At 39.1% G+C, this 24,520-nt stretch overlaps 1 pseudogene; it reads right to left on the bottom strand.

Moving 5' to 3' along the window:
* LOC100714106 (liprin-beta-1-like) overlaps positions 1-23,951 on the bottom strand; it is a 69,564-nt pseudogene extending 45,613 nt beyond the window's left edge.
* Positions 23,952-24,520: the final 569 nt, after the last annotated feature.

Genomic DNA, 24,520 nt, shown 5'->3' with positions numbered 1-24,520 from the left:
ACAGAAATGACTAAATAAAAACTACATACAACACACTGACCACAAAGCTTTAAAAAGCTAAAACATAAAACATAACCTTACAGGAACAGCTTGTGACCAGCTCCATAATGTTTTATTAAAAGACTAGCTATATTTATAGACACTCCTGAACATACAGATAACCCAGGTGCATATTGACTATCATGACAAGTTTCAGAAATCCAGCCTTAGATCCACCATTCTAGAGTTAAAGGAGCCATTCCAGACAATTTGTGGAACTTATTTGGACCAAACAACTCATTCTGAAGAGACTATGCACACGAAGCCTTATTCTGGTCACTCCAGATGTTGAGTAGTCAACATACAGTTAAATCCTGAGGACATAGTTCACAGGATTGCTCCATATTTATATTTATTCCCCTTGATTTTTGTACTTTTTTAGGCTTGCCTAAGTACTTGCTCCCCCATTCCTCCCTACTAGCTGTGGTTTTTGCCTTAGTTTTATAGATGCTTGCCCTAGGAGAACAAAAAATAACCAGTAAGGCCCATACAAATGCTAACGATTTGATGAATGTCCAAGGCACATTAGATGCTCTTCTAGCTACAGATTAACTCCTTCACTGCCTTGTCAGAATCAACTTAGAAATAAACCCTATAAAAAGGGAAAAAAACAATAAATTCCTGGTAATACAGCTCTGCCAGCTTCAACTGACTACCCATACTGTGCAACAACAAAATAAAAGGGAAAGATATATTGGAAGTCATTGAAGCTGGACATTCAACACACATGCCAGGTTGTGGCATGGCCAGGGCATGCCAATCTGAGAATAAATTCATACCCCAAATGGTGAGATAAGGCCACAGCTGAGGACACCTGGTTCCAAGCCCAATTAACAAGATAGAGACAGTAGCTGCAGGTATCTCACTCCCGCTGTCTATTTCCTACCACAAATGTCATTGTGGAGATAATACCTTTTAAATTAACACAGAATAACTCTCACTTACAGAAGTCACTGAAGTGATTCTCAAGGTCCTGCTCATATCCTGACCTTTCCTCAGTGTCCTATCTCTTTTTTTGAAGATGTAATGGGTGTGGACCACCCAGAGAAGCTCTTTGCCTCAGCCCCCAGAATCAAGAACTCTGCTAGAGAGTTTTGACCCTTCTGGAGTCCTAAAATCATACCACTTATCTCATTTATTTAAGCCTCACGTACACTAGTTTGGGAGGTTGGGGATCTTGGCCAGGTGCCAAGTGGCCCAAATGTTGCTGCTTCTACTTAGGCCTTGTCTCAAAAGATCACATGTAATATTCCTGCAACAATTTGCCAAGGAAACTAAAAGAGGTGGGAGGAAACGTAACAGAAAATTCCTCTCCACCTGGGCCAGTATACTTCAGATGCACAAGTAACAGTTCCTATAGCAGTTCTGGTTCTTTCTATCTCTTAGAAACAGCTGGTCACTGTGATGCATAATTGGTCACTATGACGCATATTATAAGAACCAATCAAAGATGGCCAAGTAATCTATCTATGTACCCTGCCTTGCAACCCCATGAAATACCCCCTCCCCCGGACCTTTCAAGCCAGATATTTTGAGGAACATTTGATTACTTGTAAGGGCTTGTTAAATGTTAAATAAATCTGGCTCCAAATCCAGGATATCATTTCAGTGTTTCTGTTGCTGTCACATCATAAATTGTAAAAACATGGGTATGGATGTCTCACTGTGGCATGATGACTTATCTCATTTGGAAAGGTCCCTAAAAGGGAATAGCTAGATCAAATAGCTAGTTTTAGTCTGTTGAGGAATTTCCGTACTTATTTCCATAGTCATTGTACAAATTTACACGCCCATGAACAATGTAGAAGTGTCCCTTTATCACCACATTTGTTACTGGTTGATATCTTAATGATAGCCCTTCATTCCAGAGTGAAATGGTGTTTCAGTGTTGTTTTAATTTGTATTTCTCAAATGACCAATGTTGACCTTTTTTCTTGTACTTATTTGTGTTTCATGCTTCTGTATCAGGGAAATGTCTGTTCATTTTAGATATGCATCTTATTGGGTGTTCAAATTTAGGGTGATCCAATATTTTGAATTCTTTATATATTCTAGATATTGATCTTCTGACTGAGGAGTAGCTGGCAAAAAAAATTGTTCCCATTCTCTTCACTGTTTTTTTCCTTTGATGTGAAGAAGTTTTTTAACTTGGTGTGAACTCAACTGATTTTTTATAATGTTTCCTATGTAGTGGGGGGTTTGTTCATAAAGTCTTTGTCTACACCTATGTCTTCAAGAGCTTTACCTATTCTATCTTTCAGCAGATGAAGGGTTTCTGTTTTAATATTTATTTTTTTGGTCCATTTCAATTTAAGTTGGTGCAGCATGAGAGATATGAGTCTAGGTTCAAACTTTGGCATGCTAAAAGCCAATTTTCCCAGTGCAATTAATTAAATAACCTATTTTTCTTATAGTAAAGATGTCTATCCCCTTGTCCAAGATAAAATAACTGAATGGCTTGGCATTTTTTTCTACATCTTCTATTCTCTATGGGTTTTTAAAATTTTATATGTCTTTGACTGTCAAATTGACATATGAAGTTTTGACCTTTCTTATAAACACCCTCTGGAACTCATATCTCTGACTGAATCTTCATATTTTGTCACCTATCTAATTTGTAGCTATTTAAGATATCTTTGAATGAACTCTTTACTCTGCCACCCAAAAATCTGTTCCTCTCATAAACTTTCCAATAACACTTACTATCATCTCCACTTTTCAAGTTGTTCAACTAAAAAACTTTGACTATCTTTGATTTCAGTTTTTAAACCTTATGTCCAACATCCCATCAAAATTTGCTTTCAAAAATATAATTCTGGCTCTTCCAAGAGAACATGGTGGATAGTGAGCAGCAGGTATGGAGGTTCTCTGAGATACTCCACTTAAAATCCAGCAATGGTGCAGGGTGAGAAGTCCTAAGCAAAGGCAGATATACCCTGTCGACCCAGGAATAAACTAAACTAAGAGAAACCAACTGGAAACGTGATCCTGGTGCTAGAACAGGAACAGATAAGGTCTCAGTGTAGAAGCTAGAGCCCGTGCCACTGGAAGCCACAATTTGAATTTCCTGCAGCCACTGCTGCATCCCAATCAGCACAGCAAGGAGAGAGGTGTGAAAGCTCTGAGAGAAGGAAGTGGCAAATGGAGCTGAGAGCGGGACTGGCCGGGAGCCCTGCATCAACCTGTGGTGAGTGAGCAGATCTGGGACCCATCCATAGAGTAGGAGGCATCAGCAAAGGACATACTAGGACCGGGAAGACTAGCTGGAACAGGACACTGCAGTGTCTTTAGTCGCATATTCCCCTCTCAAGTGGGATTGGTGGGGAGTGCCTGGCCTGGGTGTTGCCACTGACTTAAGACCGACTAGGCTAGCCCAAACCAGGTGCCAGCACCTGGAGGTGCACCCTAGCAGTGAAGCCTTCGGTAGATTCACCTGGAGGGGTGAGCCAAGCATAGGCTGCCCAGGTCTGTGTCTCCTTAGAACACTGCAGTTGGCGGGAACACCTAGCTGGTGCAATTCAAACAAACTGTAACCAAAGAAGGAAGAAACTGGGCCTCCTATATATGCTTGTATGGAAGGAGCAAAAAATATGGGAAGAGGGAACAACAAGAAAGGGTCTTTGGCCCCCAATCCTGACAAACATGCAGTATCAGACATGGCACCAAGAGACATAAAGTGATATCTTCAGAGCCAACAGACATAAAGTGATATCTCCAGTTAAAAATGAAGTTATTAATGACTTAAAGCAAGATAAAAGTAGAATAGTTAGAGAAACGCTAAGCACTGCCCAAGAAAAAACAGATGGTGGAATGGAAGAACAGAAAAAAAGGGCAGAATTGTTTGATGGAGAAAATAGAGAAAACATAGAATACGTGATGCAGGTTCAAAGAGATTACAGGGAAACTAAAAACTCTATCAAAAGCTGGCATAACAGCTTGAAAGAAACTAAGGATAGATTATCTGAACTGGAGGGCAGATTTGTAATGTGGGAGCATGAAATGAAAAACTTCTTAAAAATAACAAGAAAACAAACAGCAATACTACAAAGGCTAGAAGATGATAAGAGGATCTATAACTTAAGAATTAGGAACATAAAAGAAGAAGTAGGGACACAAACAAATGGACTACAAAAGGTATTCACAGAAATAATCCAAGAGAATTTCCCTAATTTAGCAAAAGGTAAATATACTTAGATGTATGAAGCATACAGGAACCCAGCCACCTACAACCCAAATAGAACTACACGCAGGCATATAATAATCAAAATTCCAGAAATCCAATATAAGAACAGAATATTAAAAGCCATCAGAGACAAGAAACAGATCACTTACAAGGGAACACCCATCAGAATTGCAGCAGACTTCTAGGCACAAACCATCAAATCATGAAGAGCATGGGGGGAAATAATTCAAGCTTTGAAAGATAATAACCTCCCACTAAGATTGATATATCCTGCACAACTGTCCCTGGAAATAGATGGAAAAACAAAGTGCTTCCAGAATAAAGAGGAATGAGGGGAATTTGCAACCACCAATTTAACTCTACAGAGAATACTGCAGGATTATTTTTTAAAAAAGAAAATACCAAGATTCCAGAAATAATGCAGGAGTAATTCATTGTGGCAGAGAGACCACGATGAATGGAGCAGAAAGAGAAATGTAGAAGACAAACTGACAACAAACGACAGAAAAAGAGCTCAACAGAAATGAAGCAGAGAAGATTGGATGCTAGGAACAGCTATTTTGGAGAAAACAAGACATCATAATAGCTAGTGCTGATTTAGTATCATCTTGTTTTGAAGTCCCATCAAGCTTTTATTCTTCTGTCTCCATCGGTCTTAACAGGTTGTATCTTATTGGATTTTATTATATGTGATATTATAAGCAAAAACTTTTATAGACAAGGAGATTATACAGAAACCATTGTTCATTTTCTGTTAGTTGGCTCTAAATATCCTGTAATAATGTCATTCTCTTGAATGGTTTTACATTGGATATGTTTGGTGCTACAGTATATGAAGTTATACTCAAAGATTTCAAGGAAAGGGACACTATGGTAACTACTTTTATGCCAGGATATCTTGTGGTGAAACACTATTTTGCCTAAATGGTTATGTTTTGACCTGCGCTGTTTTGTTGTTATGCCCTCTTTTATCTCAATCTCCTATTTGAATTATTTACTTTTTTATTTTTATCTTTTATTTATATCTTTAATTTTATTTTTAATTAAGGGAAAAATAAATAAAATATAGTAGGATACACTATAGTAACATGCTTTGATTTCCTATTAACATGATTTGAAACCCTGTATTGCCCTCACCATCTGGTTTTGACTGCCCCTATTCTGCTTAGCTTGATAGTACCAAGTTCAAAAGTATAGGCAACAACTGTAAAAACAGTAAGATTCATTATGACGCCCATTCTGGTTGACTATTATCTTCTTTTAAAGTCCTGTAATGTCTCCAATGTTTTGGTTTTATTGTTTACTGTTTTATTCAAATTTATTATAACTGATGATATAGGCAATTCTTCTTAAGATAGCCAGAGGCAGTACGGTAACCACTGTTGATCACCTTGTATTTTGTTTTTACATTATGTATTATGTCCATCCTTTTGATTTGGCTGACTCTGTTCTGATATATCGCATTTGGTTTTACTCTGTTCAAAAAAGTAATAAGAACTGTGGGAGTAATAAAACCCAAAATGTGTAATTGTCATTGTACAAAAGAAAATAATAGAAAGTTCTCTAAAGGTTATAACTGCATATATGTCTAAGTGTATAAGATAGATAACCATATTACTCAGTTTTTTTGGATCATTGAACAAAACTGTTTGAAGTCTCAATGTTTGAAAGTCCACTTTATATGCTTTAATTTTGTACCTTGAACAAATATTTCTAAGATGAGAATATGTAATTTATTAACTAGTGATTGCTTACTGTTTATTTTTTAAATTTTGTATTACTTGTACCCTTTTTCTGTTTTTTTCTTTTTCTCCTTAAATAAAATTTTTTAAAAAGTGCTCTAAAGAATACAACTGCAAGTGTGTTTAGGTGTGTTAAGATAGATGATCATATTACTAAGTTTTTGTTGGATCACAAAACACAATTGTTTGCAGTCTCACTGTTTGAATGTCCACTTTGTATGCTTTAATCCTGTAACTTGAACAACTATTTTAAAGTTGACAATATGTAATCTATTAACCAGTTATTTCTCACTGTTTTTTTGAAATTCTGTATTGATTGTACCCTTATACTGTTTTGTTTTCTTTCTCTTTTAAATAAAATTTTTAAAAAAATTAAAAATATATATATATATATATATATATATATATATATATATATATATATATATAAAATTCTGGCTGCAGCCACCCCAGGAGGAGAACCACCAGGGACTCCTGAGTTCTGTGCCATGTTGGAACTTAGTGCACTGGGAAACAAAGCAACCAACTTGCCTCTCTGCTAAGCAGTAATGAGCCTACCAGCACATGGACTAAGAATCAAACATTCCACCTCCCCCTGCATTAGCAAATGGGACCCAGAGATCTAAGTATCTCTTGGGAGGTTGACCACATGTAATATAGCAAATAAGGGGGATTTCCTTCTACCATCTCTTTGAAGGGAAATATTTTCACTACTGTTTTACTCTATTCTGATTAATGGTATTGCTCTATTCAATATTTTGTTTTGATAAGTTCTAAAATGTTCTGTATTTCATTTTATTTTGCTATACCTGATTGAAAGAACAACTATTGTGCAGATAATAATATAATCCTATTTATCAGCACTTTTATTGTTTCTTCAATTTTTACTGCTTCTCTGTAGTCTAAGCTTCATTGTCTTTTCAAAAAATATATTGACATAGAATCTTCATGTCATACAATTCACACAATCAAAATGTATAGTGAATGATTTTTAATGTGTTTATGGTTCTGAGACCATCACAAAAGATTCATTTTATAATATTTCAGGTCCCTACCTGTAATAACAATACAAGTGCAAAAAGCTTAGGGATCAGGCATAAATTCTACTTTCCTGTTCTACAGTATTGGACATAAGGTACAGTGTTATTCAGCTATCACTGTGAATAAAATGACTCAGAAAAACAATTTAAAGGTGGAAAGATTGATTTTGACTCATGGTTTCTGATTTTCAATCCATGTTGAGTTGGTCCCATTTTTGGTGGCCAATATGGTAGAATAAAGTTACCCATTTCATGACATTTGAGGGAGAAACAGAGAAAGAGAGAGAGAGAGAGAGAGAGAGAGAGAGAGAGAGAGAGAGAGAGAGAGAGAGATTGAGAACAGGCTAACAGGCTTTCCCTTCTTTCACTTTTATTTCACTTGTTCCCCTGGCTTGTTGGACAGTGACATCCACATTCATGGTAGGGCTTTCCCCTCAGTCTCTTATCTCACAAGCAATTATCTTCAGAAACATCCTTATAGATACATCCAGCAGTGTATTTTTCTAATTTCTTAGGCTTTTGTCAATTCCATTAAGTTTACCACCAATATTACCCATCACATCTAGTACAGCATAACTTCTACCTCAGAGCTTTTGCCTTGGCTTTCTCTCCTGCTTTGAATGCTTTCCTTTCTCCCAGATACAAATGTGATTGCCCCAATTCTTCCTTATGACTGTTGTTCAGTGTCACTTTGTAATCTTTCCTGGGCACCTTATTTTTACCTCCAAACACATTATGTTATGGCTTTTCTTTTGGTACTTACAATTATCTTACATATTACATACTTCACAGTTTCATTTGTTTGTTATCTGTTTTACATATTAGAGTGAAGATTCTATTAGAATCAGGATATTTTAGCTATTATTTATGTTCAATACTGTCTACACAGTACCAAAACCATGTCTGTCTCACTATTCAGAAAATATCTGGATAGATAACATGCAAGTAAATGAAGGAATAATTCAGAGTAAGAGCTTTGTAGATAAACAAACTTAGTTTCAAATCTGAGCTCCAAATCTTACTGACAATGTAACCGGGGGCAAAATTTCCTGAGTCTCAATTTCTTTTATGACTCATAAGGCTGATGTAAGAATTTTAAAGAGATGATCTGTGCAAAGACCTCAATACAGTACTTGGCATATAAAAATATATGACAAATAAAAATAATAATTATAAAATGTCTCTCACATATTCATATTTGAAAACACAGAACATTAATCTTTCACCATGTGCTGCCAGAAATTGAATGTAAATGATATAAATTGGCAAGATTTCTGAGTCAGTAATGAGATAATAGAAACTTTTTGCAGTTATGGCTATCCTATTTTCTCAGTTTGAACATCCCTCATAATGATCTTTTTAGAAAAGATGAGGCTTCATCTGACTCCTAATGTATTTGACATTTATGCATCCCCACTCAATCCTTTGACCAAGAGCGCCCAAGAACTGTGGACACATGCACCTCCACTATCTCCATATTTACCATTCTGTTAAAAAATATGCCTAAACATTTTCTGTACAAAAATGTTGTAAACCTAACTTTGGGGGTTCTATCACCTCATGAAGCAGTGTTAATTGACTTTTATTTCTAGCAGCAATTGATGAGGACTCAGAGCCATTACGATGTGGCATTCAATGATGAAATGTGATAGTGTGATATTGTTTTAAACAGTGGCCCACAAGCATGAACTCATGTCAGAAACACATGGAACTTTTTCAAAAGTACAAACTGTATTAGCATATTTTCTCATTCAGTAGGCTTGCAAAGGAACTAAAAAAATTGCATTTCTGACAAGGTTTCACCTTGTTAAGTTCTATAGCATCTCACAATGCCACAACACTAAATAATTTACATTTGGACTTTAGGGGAGACTCATCTAAATCATATTACCTATTGTAGATGCCCAATACCTAGCCCCAAAGATGCTAGTTGGGTACATTTGGTGTGGCATTTAAGTAATCATGTGATTAACAAGTCTTCAAGTGCTTCTGATGCACATCAAAGTTTGAAGGTAATTTTTTTTCTGTCATTCATTATCCATACTGATGTAATAGCTCTTACTTGCTTTTAAAATCTCAGCTGGGACATGTAAAAGAGAGATGTGATATCTACCCTAGCTAGTGAGATCTAGCATGAAGAAAGCCTTTGAGAGGAATGAATTTGAGAATAAAGATTATTTCACAGGTGAAGACAGTGGGGAAGTGGATGGGGAAGACAGCTAAGCAGTTGCAAATTCTCAGCAAGTTTCAGAAGGGAGGTCAAATTGTGGTTGCTTTGGAAAGAATAACTCTTATACCAATAAATTCAGATAGACTTGTACTCGTCTTTCAAGACTCTGTTCAGATCCATCTGTTCCCTAGCAGTGACCCAGTCATCTTCCCCAAGGCCAACACAAAGTTTTTTGTTGGATAGCTTCTCACAAAGAATTCTAATATCATAGGAATAGAAGGAACTTCAGAGATTTTACACCTAACCATCCCCTCCTGACATTATGATGGAGACACTGAGGCCTAGAAACAGTATTGAATTTGGGAGATAATTAAAATTCACTTAATCAGGAAAGAAGATCCTGAATATACAATGTATGACCTAAAATATGATGAATGTTTAGTTAAAAAAGGACTATAACAGTAAAAGTCACATTGACATTAACTGCCCACAAAATTCTCATGATTTCAAACACAGTTGTTCTATTTTTCTTGCCGCTTTCTGAAGCACTTCTGGAAGTTCTTTTTCATGAGTGTCTTCAGTTGCACTGTCTAGGCTTCCCCAGGGGCCTGAATCAATTAAAATGTTTGTCTTTCATGGTTGTTTTGACTTTGGGAAAGAGTTAGAAGTCAGATGGTGCCAGATTTGTTGAATTGGGGGGATAAGGATACACTATAAGGTCTTATAAGTCCATTTCCTGTTAGGTGGTAATCAGTAGTAGCATTCACCATATTTTTTTATAAATCACAACTTTAATAAAGACACTCATGACAAAGGACTTCCAGAACTCATAAAAATGGCAAGAATGATAGGATAAGAGTATTTGAATCAAGGCAGAACATTTGAGGAATATTAATGATGTTGTATCTTTTAGTGTAATAATTTGTACTTAAACCACCATTGTGTATCAGTAGCACCAACTACTAACCATGCTAGGGATTTAATACACTTTCTTGTACAATAATCAGAGCAATTCCATTAGCTGATCACTATTATCAAATCTTCCATCTTATTAAGCACTTTGAGACTTGGATAAGCTTTAGTATCTGAGTGTATGGGTGCCCTTGATAGAGGCTTTTACAAGAGCAGTGAGCCAAATGAAATGATATACAAGTAAAAATGCCAGTACCCTGATTGGTCTAAGGTGTAAATTGCAACCACCTAGCAGTCATACTTAGGCAAGAGAATTGGAAGCTATTTCATGACAGGGGACTGGAGAGCAAAGATGACAAAAAAAATAGCAGACTATCAAAACTAATGGCACAGGCCTGTGTACATAAGGGGGAAAAGATGCTATTGCATTGCCTATAGGCAGAGAGATTGCAATTGTGCAACTGCAACTGTTCAGTAACAAGTGATATTAGGTATTGTGGTTTGTTTAAATGCCTTCCTAAAGACTCATTCAGTCATGGAGGCAACTGAGCCTAGCATTTGTGACTGGTTCATTGTCTAGTGCTAGGATTAGCAAAGTGAGTGCTGTATCCATCCAGGAGTGGAGCTACTATACAGTGTAACATTTGGAAGAAAGTGTCTCTCTCTGTCTCTTGCTGGTTCATGCTTTGTTGTTTGCAGTTGGCCATGGAGGTTGGCCCACCATGCCACTTGGAAGCAGCAGAGTATGGACTGAAACCTCCAAACTGTAAGAAATAAACTTTTCCTTACCTAAATTTGGGCATCATGTATTTTATCTCAACAACAAGAGAGAAACGTAACCAAGACAGAATTTGGTACCAGAGGAACAGGGTCATTGCTGAGACTATACCTGACCATGTGGTTGAAAAGCCTTTGGAAATGGCTTGTGAGAAGAGTTTGGAAAGGTTCACAGATGTTGCTTGAATGGACAGAGCTGTAACAGCTTACACTGTTCTGTAGGGAGATACTTGTCAGAGCTCAGGAGATCAGAAGGCTGAGAGAAAGCCTGCTCGTAAAGACTAGTCTCAGGAGGTTTCTGCTAGGAAGAAGGACTGCATTGGTTGTTGGCCTTCACACAATGTGTTTTATGGCTTGGCAAAAAGTTTGTCTGCATTTTTCTTGTGCCCAGAGACTTTGTCTGAGACTGAAATTAAGGGCAATGGACTGATTAATCTGGCAAAGGAAATTTCAAGGCAGTTGAATGTTGAGGCAGTGGCATGGCTTTGTTGGGGGCTTTTAGCCAGATTTATGTTGCAAATCTAGAGCAAAGAGCCCAGCAAGATGATTTAAAACATTGTGACTTTGGCCAGAAATCTGTGGCCTGCAAAGATAGAGTTGAGACTTCAGTTGCTGAGAAGGAATAAAGAAATAAAACAGATAGTCTGGGGGCATCCCAGGAAGCAGTGGGGTCTTCAACTTTTGCAGCTTCAAACTGATGAAAGTGAAAGACTTTGCTCAGAGGAGAAAGCCACAGAGTGCCACATTCTGGAGTGGCAAAGGAAGTCACAGGAGATTCCATAATGGTGGTGACCACACCAGATTCCAGAATAGCAGAGGCATAGAGAAGCTGTTTCTCATAATCAGATTCAGAGAGCTGAGTGATCCAGGTATTTGACCCCTACAGCCAAGTAAAAGGAAAGCCTGCATACAAGCTCCAGGACCTTGGTGGCAATCATGTGGTGCTGATTCTAGATTAAAGAAAATGCACAATCCTCCACATTGACTGCACAGGGCCTGGGAGGTTAGGAATTGCACCCCTGAGAAGGCAATATGTAAATTTGCAAGTGAGAAGCCAAAGGTGCAAGGGATACACCAAAAGTTTAGAAAAGCCAGAAATGTGGATCATCCAAGGAAAATTGCAAGAATTGAGCAGAATGTGCCAAGAAAGAAGCTATGGGAGTTAAAACCCCTGAAAGTTCTGTGGCAATGGACTCACTCAAGCCTTTTGGAGCTCCCAACCATATTGCTTCAGATGCTGGGCATGAAACTCCAGGGCTAAATGTTCGCCCTGCTGGATGTTGGACTTGCTTTCCAATGCTTTGTACTCACCTGTTTGTAACTTTCTGAATGGCAATGTTTATCTTGTGCCTTTATATTTTTCAAATGTTTAACCTTGTTTCATTTGCATGAGGGGTTACAGTTAAGAGTTTGCTGTAGTTCTCAGAGGAGACTTGGAACTTGGACTTTTCAGCAATGCTGAAACTTTTAGGAGTATGGCAATTCTTGAAATGAACTAAATGTCTTTTGTAAAAAAGATGGGGAGACAGGGGTGGAATGCTGTGATTTGCTTAAATGTCCCCTAAAAGCCTCATCCAGTCATGGACTCAATTTATTCTAGCATTTTGATTGGCTCATAGTCTATGAGGGCATTAGTGATATGAGTGATGTATCAGTCCAGGAGTGGAGCTAATACAACATAATGGTGGGAACAATATAATGGTGGGAAGAAGGTCTATCTCTCTCTTCCTCTCTCTCTCTCTCTCTCTCTCTCTCTCTCTCTCTCTCTCTCTCTCTTCTCTCATCAGTTCATGCCTTGATGTTTGCATCTGGTCAAGGAGGGTGGCCTAATATGCCACTCTGCTGCTTCCAGCTGAGTATAGACTGAAACCTCCAACCTGTAAGAAATAAACCTTCCCTTCCCTAACTTTGGGTATCAGGTATATAATTCAACAATGAGAGAGAAAAGTAATCAAGACACTAAGTTCAAACAGCAAATTGGTAATGATACATATGAAAGATAGAGGGTTCAATACAGCTGAATTGGAATTTGAGCTTGTGTCTGGAACATAAAGTTCAATTTTATTACATAGTGTATCTCACAATTTAGGGTACCTCAGACTGATCTGGAGAATAGGTATACATACAAGTCCCTGGGCTTACATAAAGTCTTATCCTGATTGTCCTGATTGGGTTCCTTGGATCTGTATTTTCTAATATCCCCTCCAAAGGATTCTGACATAGCTTGACCCAGTTTTTAATTTGAGATATACTATCAATAACATTCTGCTAGATCAGTGCCATTCACAGGGTCCCTAAATGGCTGTCACTTCACCTTCACAAAGTGACAGCTTTACACACACACACACACACACACACACACACACACATGCACACACTGCACCCAAGTTCTTCAATCTTACTATATACCTCAGAAGGATTCTACACCTTAAAAGTGTTCAAAACCAAATGTTTCTGACCAAATGTTCCAATTCATGACTTTTCCCTTTGTAGTGCAGAAAGATATAAAGAGATCATGGGTGACCCATGATTACTGATAACCCATTAGTATTTCTTTAATTTTATGATTCTACAGAAAATTCAAGAAGTTTTAAAAATATCATAACATAATTGTGGAAACTTCTCACCTTCTATACTCTAAAGGAAACCACCAAAAATAATATCTTGTCTGTCTTTCCAATTTTTTCTCTTTATCTACTACTGACTGGTAGATGTGCTGTAGTCTCCATATTTGCCACCCATAGGTCAATAATGATAGTTAACACTGGGTGTATACTACATATATACCAGTCACTTTACACATATTGTTTCACTGAATCCTTACAACAATCTTGTGAAATCAGGTAGTACTGTTCATCTCATTTCAAAGATAAGTAAACTGAATCTCAGAAAGCATCGTTATTTGCCAAAAGTCAGAGAACTCACTATACAGCTAGGAGCTTAATTTGGACCTCCACATTTGCCATTCAACTCTGTTGTTTTGTGGTAGCATGCATGTTATAGTTTGTGGCTGTATGCCCCCCCACACACACACACAAAGACCTCATCCAGTAATGGAGTTGTGCTTTCAGAGGTAGCTGAATCTAAAGTTTGCAATTGATTAATTGTCTATTGCTGAGATTATGGGTGTGAGTGCTATACCTACTCTAGGTTGGTTAGCCTACAAACAGTATAAGGAATAAAAAGAGTTTTCTCTTGTGTATTTTATGTTCTTGTTGATTTTGATGTTTTCTGCTACCATAAACTGTTTTTCTCTGCTGTGTGCCATGCTGTTTTGGAGCCTTGATTATGGAATGAAACCTCCACAAACTGAGCTAAGTATACTATTTTCCCTTAATTTTGGGCATCAGATATTTTGTATCAGCAATCAGAGGGAAGTATTCAACACAAAATTTACACAGAATTGGTACCAGGAGTGGGACCATTGCTGTGATGTTGCCTCGCTATGTGGCTTAAGAGCCTTAGAAATTGATTTGGAAAGGTTTTGAGAGACTGGCCAAAAAGACAGCCCTTATAAGCTGTAAACTATATTAGAGACTCTGGTCAGAGCTTGGAAAATCAGAGTACTAATGGAAATGCTGCCAGTTAAAGTGAATCTCAGGAGGCTTCTATTGAGGACTGCATTAGCTGCTGGATCCCAGGTAGTATATTGTGCTTTGTCAGGAAGTTGTTTTGCACTTTGCGTTTAAAGATATTACCTGAGTGATAGAAAAATTTCAGTGTAGTTTACTGATTGTAGCATGGTTGAGTGCATTTGACCAGACCTATTTAAATTAAGAACAAAGAGCCAGCAAGATTATTTGACATATTTGGCCACAGAGAAGGCTCTAGTGGAACTGTATATTGCAAGGATGACATAGAGTAGAATGTGGTTGTTGAGAAGGACAGCACAATGGAAACTAAACTGAAGTCTTTCACCAAAAGGGAAGTGTTGCAGGAGATCCTTGTTTTTTAGTCTTGTCATGCCCTGTCAAAAAACTTAATGGGAAGAAAGTACTGTGATCATAATAGTTCCTTTAATATTATTTTAATGTCATTTTAGATGTTTATAATTAAGTTAATTAGTCAAAATATTGTGGTTTTAACCTTGAATTTTGGTCACCCTTCATATATTTTGCTTTTGATGTGAGAGTGAGCATAATAAAAGTTATATTAATGTAAAACTTAATAAACCAAGACTTGTTAACTTTTAACAATCATCCACTAGAGACTATGGTTTAAGGAAATGTGTATGGTTATCAAGTTCACCAGGAGTGGATTGTGGTAGATTTACACTAATGATCAACTTGTAACTGAACTGAATCATAGTGCTGCTGAGTGTGGGTGACCCACCTGAGGATTGTTGCCAACATAAAAGGTAGAATTGGAGAGAAAAAAGTGCTATTGTCGGTTTTCCTGGGTGTTGGTTTTCCTGTTACCATTGCTTCTTCTGGAGGAGCTTGTCAGGACTCCTTCCTAATATGAACTTGGCTCTTGTCATCAGAGGAGCTCAGGACCTCATTGTCATTGAGGATGTTTGTGGTACTTTTGGGGGGAACACTGACCCTTATTTTGAGTGTTGTTTCCTTGCTGCAGTACAGAACCTTCAACCTACTGGTACAGATCCTTCATTCTGCTGGCACAGACTTTCTAGTTTCCACCACTAATCTTTGGGCCTTCCCAGCATGGATCCGTGAAACAGACTTGCATGAATTATTGTTGTGGGGACTTCCGGGAGAACATGTTGGACAGATAGCAGATACTACGGAGGCTCTCTGAAAGGCTTGGTTCAGAAGTCAGGAATGGTGCGGACTAAGGAGACATAAGCCGGTGGAGATATGCTCTGCTGACTCAGGAACGAACTGGGCTGAGAGAAACCAACTTGGAATGCAGTCCTGGTGCTAAAACAGGAACAGAAAAGCCTCAGTGTGGAGGCTGGACCCCGCGCCATTGGAAGCCGCGATTTGGGTTTCCCGCCGAGTGGCGGCTGGCTGCCTCTACATCGGCTCGGCAAGGAGAGAGATGCGCGGAAGCTCTGAGAACAGGAGTCTGCGAATGGAGTCGAAAACAGGACGGGCAGGGAGGTGTACACTGACTTGTGGTGAGGTGAGTGAGAGAAACTGACACTCTACCACAGTTTGACTCCAGCGGAGGACTTTCTGGGCCGGGGCAGTCCTGTGGGAGTAGGGCGAGGTGGCGACTCCAGCCACACATCCCCCTCTCGGACGGGATTGGTGAAAAGTGCCTGGCCTGCATGACGCTGCTGGCAGACCGGGTAGGCTGGCCCAACCCAGATCCCAGAGCCTGACGGTGGCCCGGAGGGGCGGGCCCCACGCAGGCTGCCTGATCTGCAACTTCCTGGTGTGCTGCGGTGGGTGGGAACACCTAACCAGAGCAATTCGATCAGGCTGTGGCTGACAGGGAGAGAAGCTGGGTCTCCTATGTAAGCTTGCATATATAAGGAACGGAGATTATGGGAAGAGGCAGCAACAAGAAGGGCTCCTCGGCCCCCAATTCTGAGAAACAGGCAATAGCGGATACCGCACCAATAGACATAAAGTGCCATATAGAGAGCCTCATAGACCAATTCAGGAATGAAGTTATCAACAACCTGAACTAGAAGTATGCAGAATAGTTAGAGAAATGCTAAGCACCACCCAGGAAAAAACAGATGGTGGAATGGAAGAACAGAAAAAGAGGGGAGAATTGTTTGATGGAGAAAACAGAGAAAGCATAGAGTACGTGAAGCAGGTTCAAAGGGACTACCAAGAAACTAAGAAGTCTATCCAAGACTGGCATAACAGCTTGAAAGAAACTAAGGACAGACTATCTGAACGGGAGGGCAGACTTATAATATGGGAGAATGAAGTGAAAAACTTCTTAAAAATAACAAAGAAACAAACAGCAATAATACAAAGACAAGATGATGATAAGAGGATCCATAACTTAAGGATTAAGAACATAAAAGAAGAAGTAGGGACACAAACAAGTGAACTACAAAAGCTACTCACAGAAATAATCCAGGAGAATTTTCCTAATTTAGCAAAAGGTAAAGATACTCAGAAGTATGAGGCATACAGGACCCCAGCTACCTACAACCCAAACAGAGCAACACCCAGTCATATAATAATAAAAATTCCAGAAATTCAATACAAGAACAGAATATTAAAAGCTGTCAGAGACAAGAAACAGACCACTTACAAGGGAACACCCATCAGAATTACAGCAGATTTCTCTGCACAAACCATCAAATCACGAAGAGCATGGGGGGAAATAATTCAAGCTTTGAAAGATAATAATCTCCAGCCAAGATTGAGATATCCTGCACAACTGTCCCTGGAAATTGATGGAAAAACAAGGTGCTTCCAGGATAAAGAGGAACTGGGGGAATTTGCAACCACCAATTCAACTCTACAGAAAGAATTGCAGGATATTCTAAAAAAAGAAAAATACAAAGAACCCAGAAATAGTGGCTGGGAGGCCACAACGAATGGAGCAGAGAACAAAATGAAGAAGACAAGCTGACAGCTACTGACAGAAAAAGAGCTCAACAGAAATGAGACAGAGAAGATTAGATGATAGGAACAGCTATTTTGGAGAAAATGACATCTTAATAGGTAATACTGAGTTAGTATCATCTTGTTTTGAAGTCTCATCTAGCTTTTGTTCTTCTGTCTCCAATGGTCTAAATAGGTTGTATCTTATTGGATTTTATTATGTACGATAGTATAAGCAAAAACCTTTTAAAGACAAGGAGATTATACAGAAACCATTGTTCATTTTCTGTTAGTTGATTCTAAATACTCTGTAATGCTGTCATTCTCTTAAATGGTTTTACATTGTTTTGATATACTTAATGCTACAGTATACAAAGTTATACTCAAGGATTTCAAGGAAAGAGTCAATATGGTAACTACTTTTGGGTCGGGATTATCTGGTAGTGAAACACTATTCTGCTTAAATGGTTATGTTTTGATCTGTGCTGTTTTGCTGTTATGCCCTCTTTTATCTCAATCTCCACTCCATTATTTACTTTTTAATTTTTATCCGTTTAATTAAAGGGAAAAAAATAGCAGGATATATTATAGTAACCCACTTTGACTTTCTATTATCTCGATTTGAAGCCCTGTATTACTCTCACCATCTTGTTTTTGACTGATGTTCCCCTATTCTGTTTTGCTGGATAGTATCAGGTTCGAAAGTTTAGGCATCAGCTGTGAAGATAATGAGATTCATTATAACGCCCATTCTCATTGACTTTTATCTACTTTTGAAGACCTACAATGTCTCTAATGTTTTGGTTTTGTCGGTTTTGTTCTTTACTGTTTTGTTCAATTGTATTATAACTAATGATATAGGCAATTCTATTAGAGATAGTGGGAGGCATTATGGTAACCATTGTTGATCACCTTGTATTATGTTTTTACATTATCTATTATGTCCACCCTTTTGACTCGACCAATTCTGTTCTGTTATGTCACATTTGGTTTTACTCTCTTCCAAAAAAGCAATAAGAACCGTGGGAGCAATGAAACGCAAAATGTGTAATAGTCATTGTACAAAAGAGAGGAAAAGAAAGTGCTCTAAACTATATAACTGCATGTATATTTAAGTGTATAAGATAGAAAATGATATCACAGAGTTTTATTGGATCATTGAACAGAACTGTTTGCAGTATCATTGTTGGAATGTCTACTCTACAAGCTTTAATTTTGTGACTTGAACAATTATTTCTAAGATGACAATATGTAATCCATTAACTAGTGATTTCCTACTGTTCATTTTTTTTTCTGTAAATCTGTATAACTTGTACCCTTTCACTGTTTTTTTTTTTTTTTGTCTTTTCTCGTTAAATAAAATTTAAAAAAAAGAATTATTGTTGTGGGTTCTAGGTCTCTAGTTACTTGTGGTAGGTATCCTCATGGCTCTAGGTCTTTAGCTGGACTCATGCAGAGTATTGCCATGGGATCCAGGCCCTCAGCTGTATTCTTTTGGTTCTTTGTGCGTGGACAGATTTCCTGCACTTTTTGTGTTTAACTCTTTGTGTGACTATTATAAAATAATTCCATAAATTATATGTCCTGTATTAAGTTATTTCCTTGCAAACTCTGACTACAACAATACTATAATAACAGCTAAACTGGGAGCAGTGGCACACACCTTTAATCCTAGCATTCTGGTAGCCTGAAGTAGGAGCATTGAAAGCTTGAGCCTAGTCTAGGCAAACTAGTGATTAAGTAAGAGCATGTCTTAAAATAAAGAATAAAAAAAGGCTGGGGATGTAACTCAGAGTAAAATCCCTGAGTTCAGTAACCAGTATCACTAATTATTATTATAAATATTATGATATGACTAATATATAGTGAATTCACACTGTGTACTAGGCACTATCTTGAGAACTTTAACTGTAGTGCCTTCTTTTAACTCTTTCAATAAGCTCTTGGGTTGGGTATTATTTTAATCATCATTTTATAAATAATGAAACAGGTACAGAGAGGGTAACTTTTCCAATATTGCACAGCTGGTGACATGCAAAGCTGGGAGGTAGAACTAGGTTCTGTGGCTTCAGAGCTTGCATGTTTATCCGTAAAGCCATGTGGCCTGTTTAGATAGAAGGAGTGCATAAAAAAAGAGTCAAGCCTCAAATCTCTGCTCACTCATTTTTATGATCCAGCTTGGCTTATCTCTCATTAGAAATTTCCACTCCTTCCTCTAGCCCTATTAGTCGATCTCAGCTGCTTTACATTTTTATTAGTGGGCTAATACAACCTGAAAACATCGTGTTGTAGGAAGTCAAACAATTTTAGATTTATGCTTCTCAGCATCATCACTTCTTATAGGAGGCAGCAGCTTTCTCTGGGGAAGGGTACCTTCAGTTGAGTTAAACATGGTGGGAAGGGGGAGGTGATGCCTTAGCATGCAGCTGCAGAGGTATCTCTAACTCTGCCTCTGTCTAACCCACTGGAGAAAACAGTATTGCAAGAAAAGAAAAGCCGGGGCTGGGGATTTAGCTCAGCGGCATAAGCGCCTGCCTTGCAAGCAGGCAGTTGTGAGTTCGATCCCCAGTACCGATAAAAAGTAAAAAGACAATAAATAAATAAATAAATAAAAGCTAAGGGAGCAGCAGTCTCTGGCCCCTGGCACATCACTTGTGCTTTATGTAAGAGCAAACCTAGGGTCTAAAGCAAAGGGATCAGAGATTGCTTTAGTATTGGACAGTTAGTTCCTTTTTATGAGATTCCTGCTCACTCTCTTCTACAAATTTGCCAAGATGGTAGCCAAGACTGCGTTCTCTATTTTTCCTGCTCAGAGGCTCTAAGCTAAGGAATTCTCAATATGATCTCCATAGATAAGGTTCATCTTCAGAGGGACTCCAAAAACTCGAATGGAGAAAACACATCTTTGCCTTCACTAACCTTTAACTTCAGTTTGCAATGTAAGGTGATATTTCCTGCAATTATAAAAACAAGCAGCAATTCATAGAGGTGTTGGCGGTACCTGTGACTTTGTTATCAATGGAAGTCACAGATGGTTGTCTATCCCATTCCAACAGCTCCATTATAAATTTTTTCATTTATGGTCATCACATACTTCATAGTCACAGTAGTGGAGATCTGCTACCGGATCTTGTAATCTAATATGTGAAAAGAAATATATCACAAATTCATTTTAATATTTAGAAAACACATTTCAATATAGTAGATTTCCTGTTTATTTCTACTTGCTCCATAGTATGTAAAAATCAAGAAACTCAACTTTTAGGAATTGGGATGGGTGTTTCTGCATCTGTGGTGATGGGCTGTGGCAGACTAGAAAAAAGTCCTAGTTACTACAGCTTCCAGCAGAACAAAACAGAAACTTAGGTATGACACATTCCAAGCCTCATTTTCCCACTATGAACACCAAAGCCCACTCTTTTGTCACTCTTGCTTCCCTAGTAGGAGCCTGTTACAACCCTGCTACTGGTTAAAAATCTCATTTCCCAAGGCACAGAGTGTACCACTAGATGTTGCATTTGTAAAAACTGGTGGCCAGGAGAAGACTGCCAAAGAATCCCAGAATTATTAGTCACCATTTAGAAGTTTCAAGGCTTGTTGTCAAGTCCCAATTAGAACCTTCAGAGGACATTTGGAACTGAAAAAAACGTTATGGCATTCCTTTCTTGTGTTCTTGTGTGTAATTAAAAATAAAAACAAAATAAGCTTCAAATAATTTTGCCCAAATTCTGTGACTTAAAATATTTTTTAAATCAAAATTCTGTATAAGGTCCTTAGAGTTGTTCCCTTGCAGTTCTAATTTCCTGCCTGGAGTTCTAACTGCATTTATTCAACTTTCTTGGCAAAAAGTCCAACAGAATTTGCTATGAAAGGGACAACTAGACTACATTCCACTCTGGACCTTGACTCATCACCAGACTCCACTCCCTAAGGAGGCACAGTGTGTTGGACACTGGAAAAATCCAGAATATCTTGTATCTCTAAGATTCTGATAGACTAGGGGCCTTTGACGTTTGGAAAGCTTTGTGTATGCTGGCCCAACCAACTCATATGACTTAAGTCAGGCCCAGCATGGATGAAGCTCATGATATGATTAGAAAATTAGTAACATATGAGGTATACCTAAGTATTCACACATGGGATTATGCAAATTTCCTACTCAGAAATCCTATGTTTCTTAGGAAAACTCATTTGTCTTCCTTCCTCTAGTAGTAGTTTTCACAACACATCACTCTTTCAAGCATTCAATGAAATAAATCCTGCTGTTTCTGTACTCCACCAAGTGCAAGGCTCCACCAATTCTAGACCTACCACAGAAGTACTTACACTGGTAAATAAACATTTGAAAAACTAACAGGCCCTTAGCCTCTATCTGACAGAGAATATACATGAAGTCACATGAAGTAGAAATCAATTTACCTGGAGAAGTAATACTTCTGAGTCTTTATGAATATATAATAATATCTTTCTCTCTCATGCATTTCTTTAGTTTTCTACACCTGCTGTTTCACATTACCAAAGGACAAGTAGCATAGGACACAAGTAATCTGAGATAAAAAATAAAGAGCTGGAGAGGGTTGTGGGCTTCTGTAATGAAAGCCTGAAGAAAGTTGTCCTTAGGAAGATGAGAGTTGGGAAAGAAGTTGGCAGAGGTGGTATCTAGTTCAATCAAGCTTGGTGCCTATAAGCTAAATGGTTGCTCCTGCTCCACATAGGTCACTATCAACCAATTTCAGGTCAATACTCTGTATCACTCATCAAGAATGGACATTCCAAGTCTTCCACTTGTATGGCCAAGGTACAATTTTTTTCCTTAAAATTCTGTGTTTTGTTATATTTTGCACTTTAAAATTACTTAAACAAAGACTTTTTATGTACCAGATGTTATTCTAAGCCTTTATTTAATCCTTACAGCAACTCTCTGACATATGTATATTTTAAATTTAGAGATGAGAAAACTGAAATCAAAGAAAACAACTAGTCAATTCCCTTGTTGCTGGAACACAATATCTGGCACCCAACTTAAAAGAAGAGAGATTTATTTGGCACAATACTTTAGAGACATCAGTCCATGGCCAGCTAATGACAGGGCAGAAATGCAACGAAAGAAGAGTGTGTTGAAACAAAGCTGCTCATGTTATGGCAGCCAAGAAGCAGAGCAAAGAGGAAAGGCATGTGCATATGAGAGAGAAGAGAGAGAGAGAGAGAGAGAGAGAGAGAGAGAGAGAGAGAGAGAAGAGAGAGAAAAGACAGGAGAGAGAGAAAAGACAGAGAGGAGAAAGAAGAGGTAGAGGAGAGAGGGAGGAAAGAGAGAGAAGAGAGAAATAGGGAGAGAGAGAGAGAGAGAGAGAGAGAGAGAGAGAGAGACACAGAGAGAGAGAGAGACAGAGAGACAGAGAGAGAGACAGAGAGAGAGAGAGAAATTCCCACCAAACATCTGACTCAGTGACACATTTTCTACAACTGGCTTCCAACTCTGAATGGTACATTCATCTGCTGATTATAGAATTTCTATGATCCAGTCACATCTCCATGAGTTGCTTAGTCCATTCAAACTGAAAATTAATATTGTCACACAATTCATTTTTAAAAGAAATCTTAAGGTTCTTAATCTAGGCTTCAAAGAATTATAGTATTAAAATTATACAGAACAATTTTTCACATATGTGTGATGCATTTCCAAGGGTATAAGTCCATAGGTTTTTATCAGAAAAACAAATGAACCTAAGACACACACAAAAAATTAAGAGGCACAGGCATTACTGCTGGCTTTGTCTTTGATAAATAAGTAAAAATAGTAATTTTCTTATATATTTCACATTCCTTTTTCTCTTATTTTTGGTTTAAGATCAAAGGAGTAAAGGATTCAGATATTTTTAAAAATTTACCTTGTGGGGGTGGAGCTAAGATAGTGGATAGATAACAGCCAGCTACAGGGGATCCCTGACATAGCCAACTTAGAACTCAACATAATACAACATGGGGAGCCCTGAACAGAGGGAGAGGAATTCTCTGGTCCCAAGAAGAAATTAAAGTGAGAAAAACCAATCAAACATACACTCCTGGTTGGCTGCGCCACCGTGCAGCCCTGAGTGCCTCCAGGCCGCCAGCGAGGCAGGCCATCCCCAAGCCACCGCCTCCAGCCCCCACCTCCCATTCTGTTGCCAGGGGCTGGTCCAAGGCTGGGGGAGTGAAGCGACTCAGTGCCCCCCAGCTGCCCCTGCCCCCACAACTACTGCCACCACCTCCCTGGATCTGGGCCGCCTCCCAGAGGGCACAAGGAAGAAGGTGCATTGTAACATCATGGGTGTGGGACCTGCTGGGATGCATTGCTACCTTCGCAGTCGCTGCTTGCTTGAGGACTGGAGCCCACAGTGCTGGTGCTGAGCAGGCCCCTGCCACTGGAGCACCCCCATGGTCTCTGGGTGGGCGAGTGTGTCTTTGCCGCCACCAGGCCTGTGTGACTGGAATCCCACGGAGCGTAGCTGCTGCCTTGGCTGCCTCTGCTTTGGCTGCCTCCCCAGATCTGGTCCATGTCCCAGAGTGAACGAGGAAGAGGGTGTACTGCAGCATCGGGGACACAGGACTGGACCTGCTGGGATGCATCGCCATCTTCACATTTGATGCTCACTTGAGGACCTGAACCTGTGGTGCTGGCACTGAACAGGCCTCTACCACAGGAGTGCCCCCGAGATACCCTGGGCAGGTGAGGGTGTCTTCGCTGCTGCCAGGCCCGTGGAACTGGAGTCCCATGGAGCCACTGCCACCACCAACTCTGCCTCTGCCAGCTCCCTGGATCTGGGCCACATCTCACAGGGCATGAGGAGGGCACATTGCAGCATCATGGGCACAGGAATGGACCTGCTGGGATGCATTGCCGCTTTCGCACTCGCCACTCCCATGAGGACCCAAGCCCAAAGCACCAGTGCTGAGCTGGCCCCCCGCCACCAGAGCTCCCCTGAGGTCCTTGGGCAGGTGAGTGTGTCTTCTCTGCCACCAGGCCCATGGGACCGGAGCCCCACGGAGCCACCGCTGCAAATGGAGCCCAGAGAAGCTGCTTCTGAAAACACCTCTTCAGACAATAATCAAAAATATAGAACCAGAACTTTCTGGTTTCCTGCTGTGATTGACCAGCTTTGAGGAATTGGGCCTGCCTACCTGTGTCCTGAACCCTGGACTGG

Source organism: Cavia porcellus, unplaced genomic scaffold, assembly GCF_034190915.1.
Source record: "Cavia porcellus strain 051 isolate PalLab524CR breed Dunkin Hartley unplaced genomic scaffold, mCavPor4.1 scaffold_3, whole genome shotgun sequence".
In the NCBI taxonomy this organism is placed as follows: Eukaryota; Metazoa; Chordata; class Mammalia; order Rodentia; family Caviidae; genus Cavia; species Cavia porcellus.
Note: the sequence above shows the minus strand (reverse complement) of the source record. Positions and strands in the feature narration are given on the sequence as shown.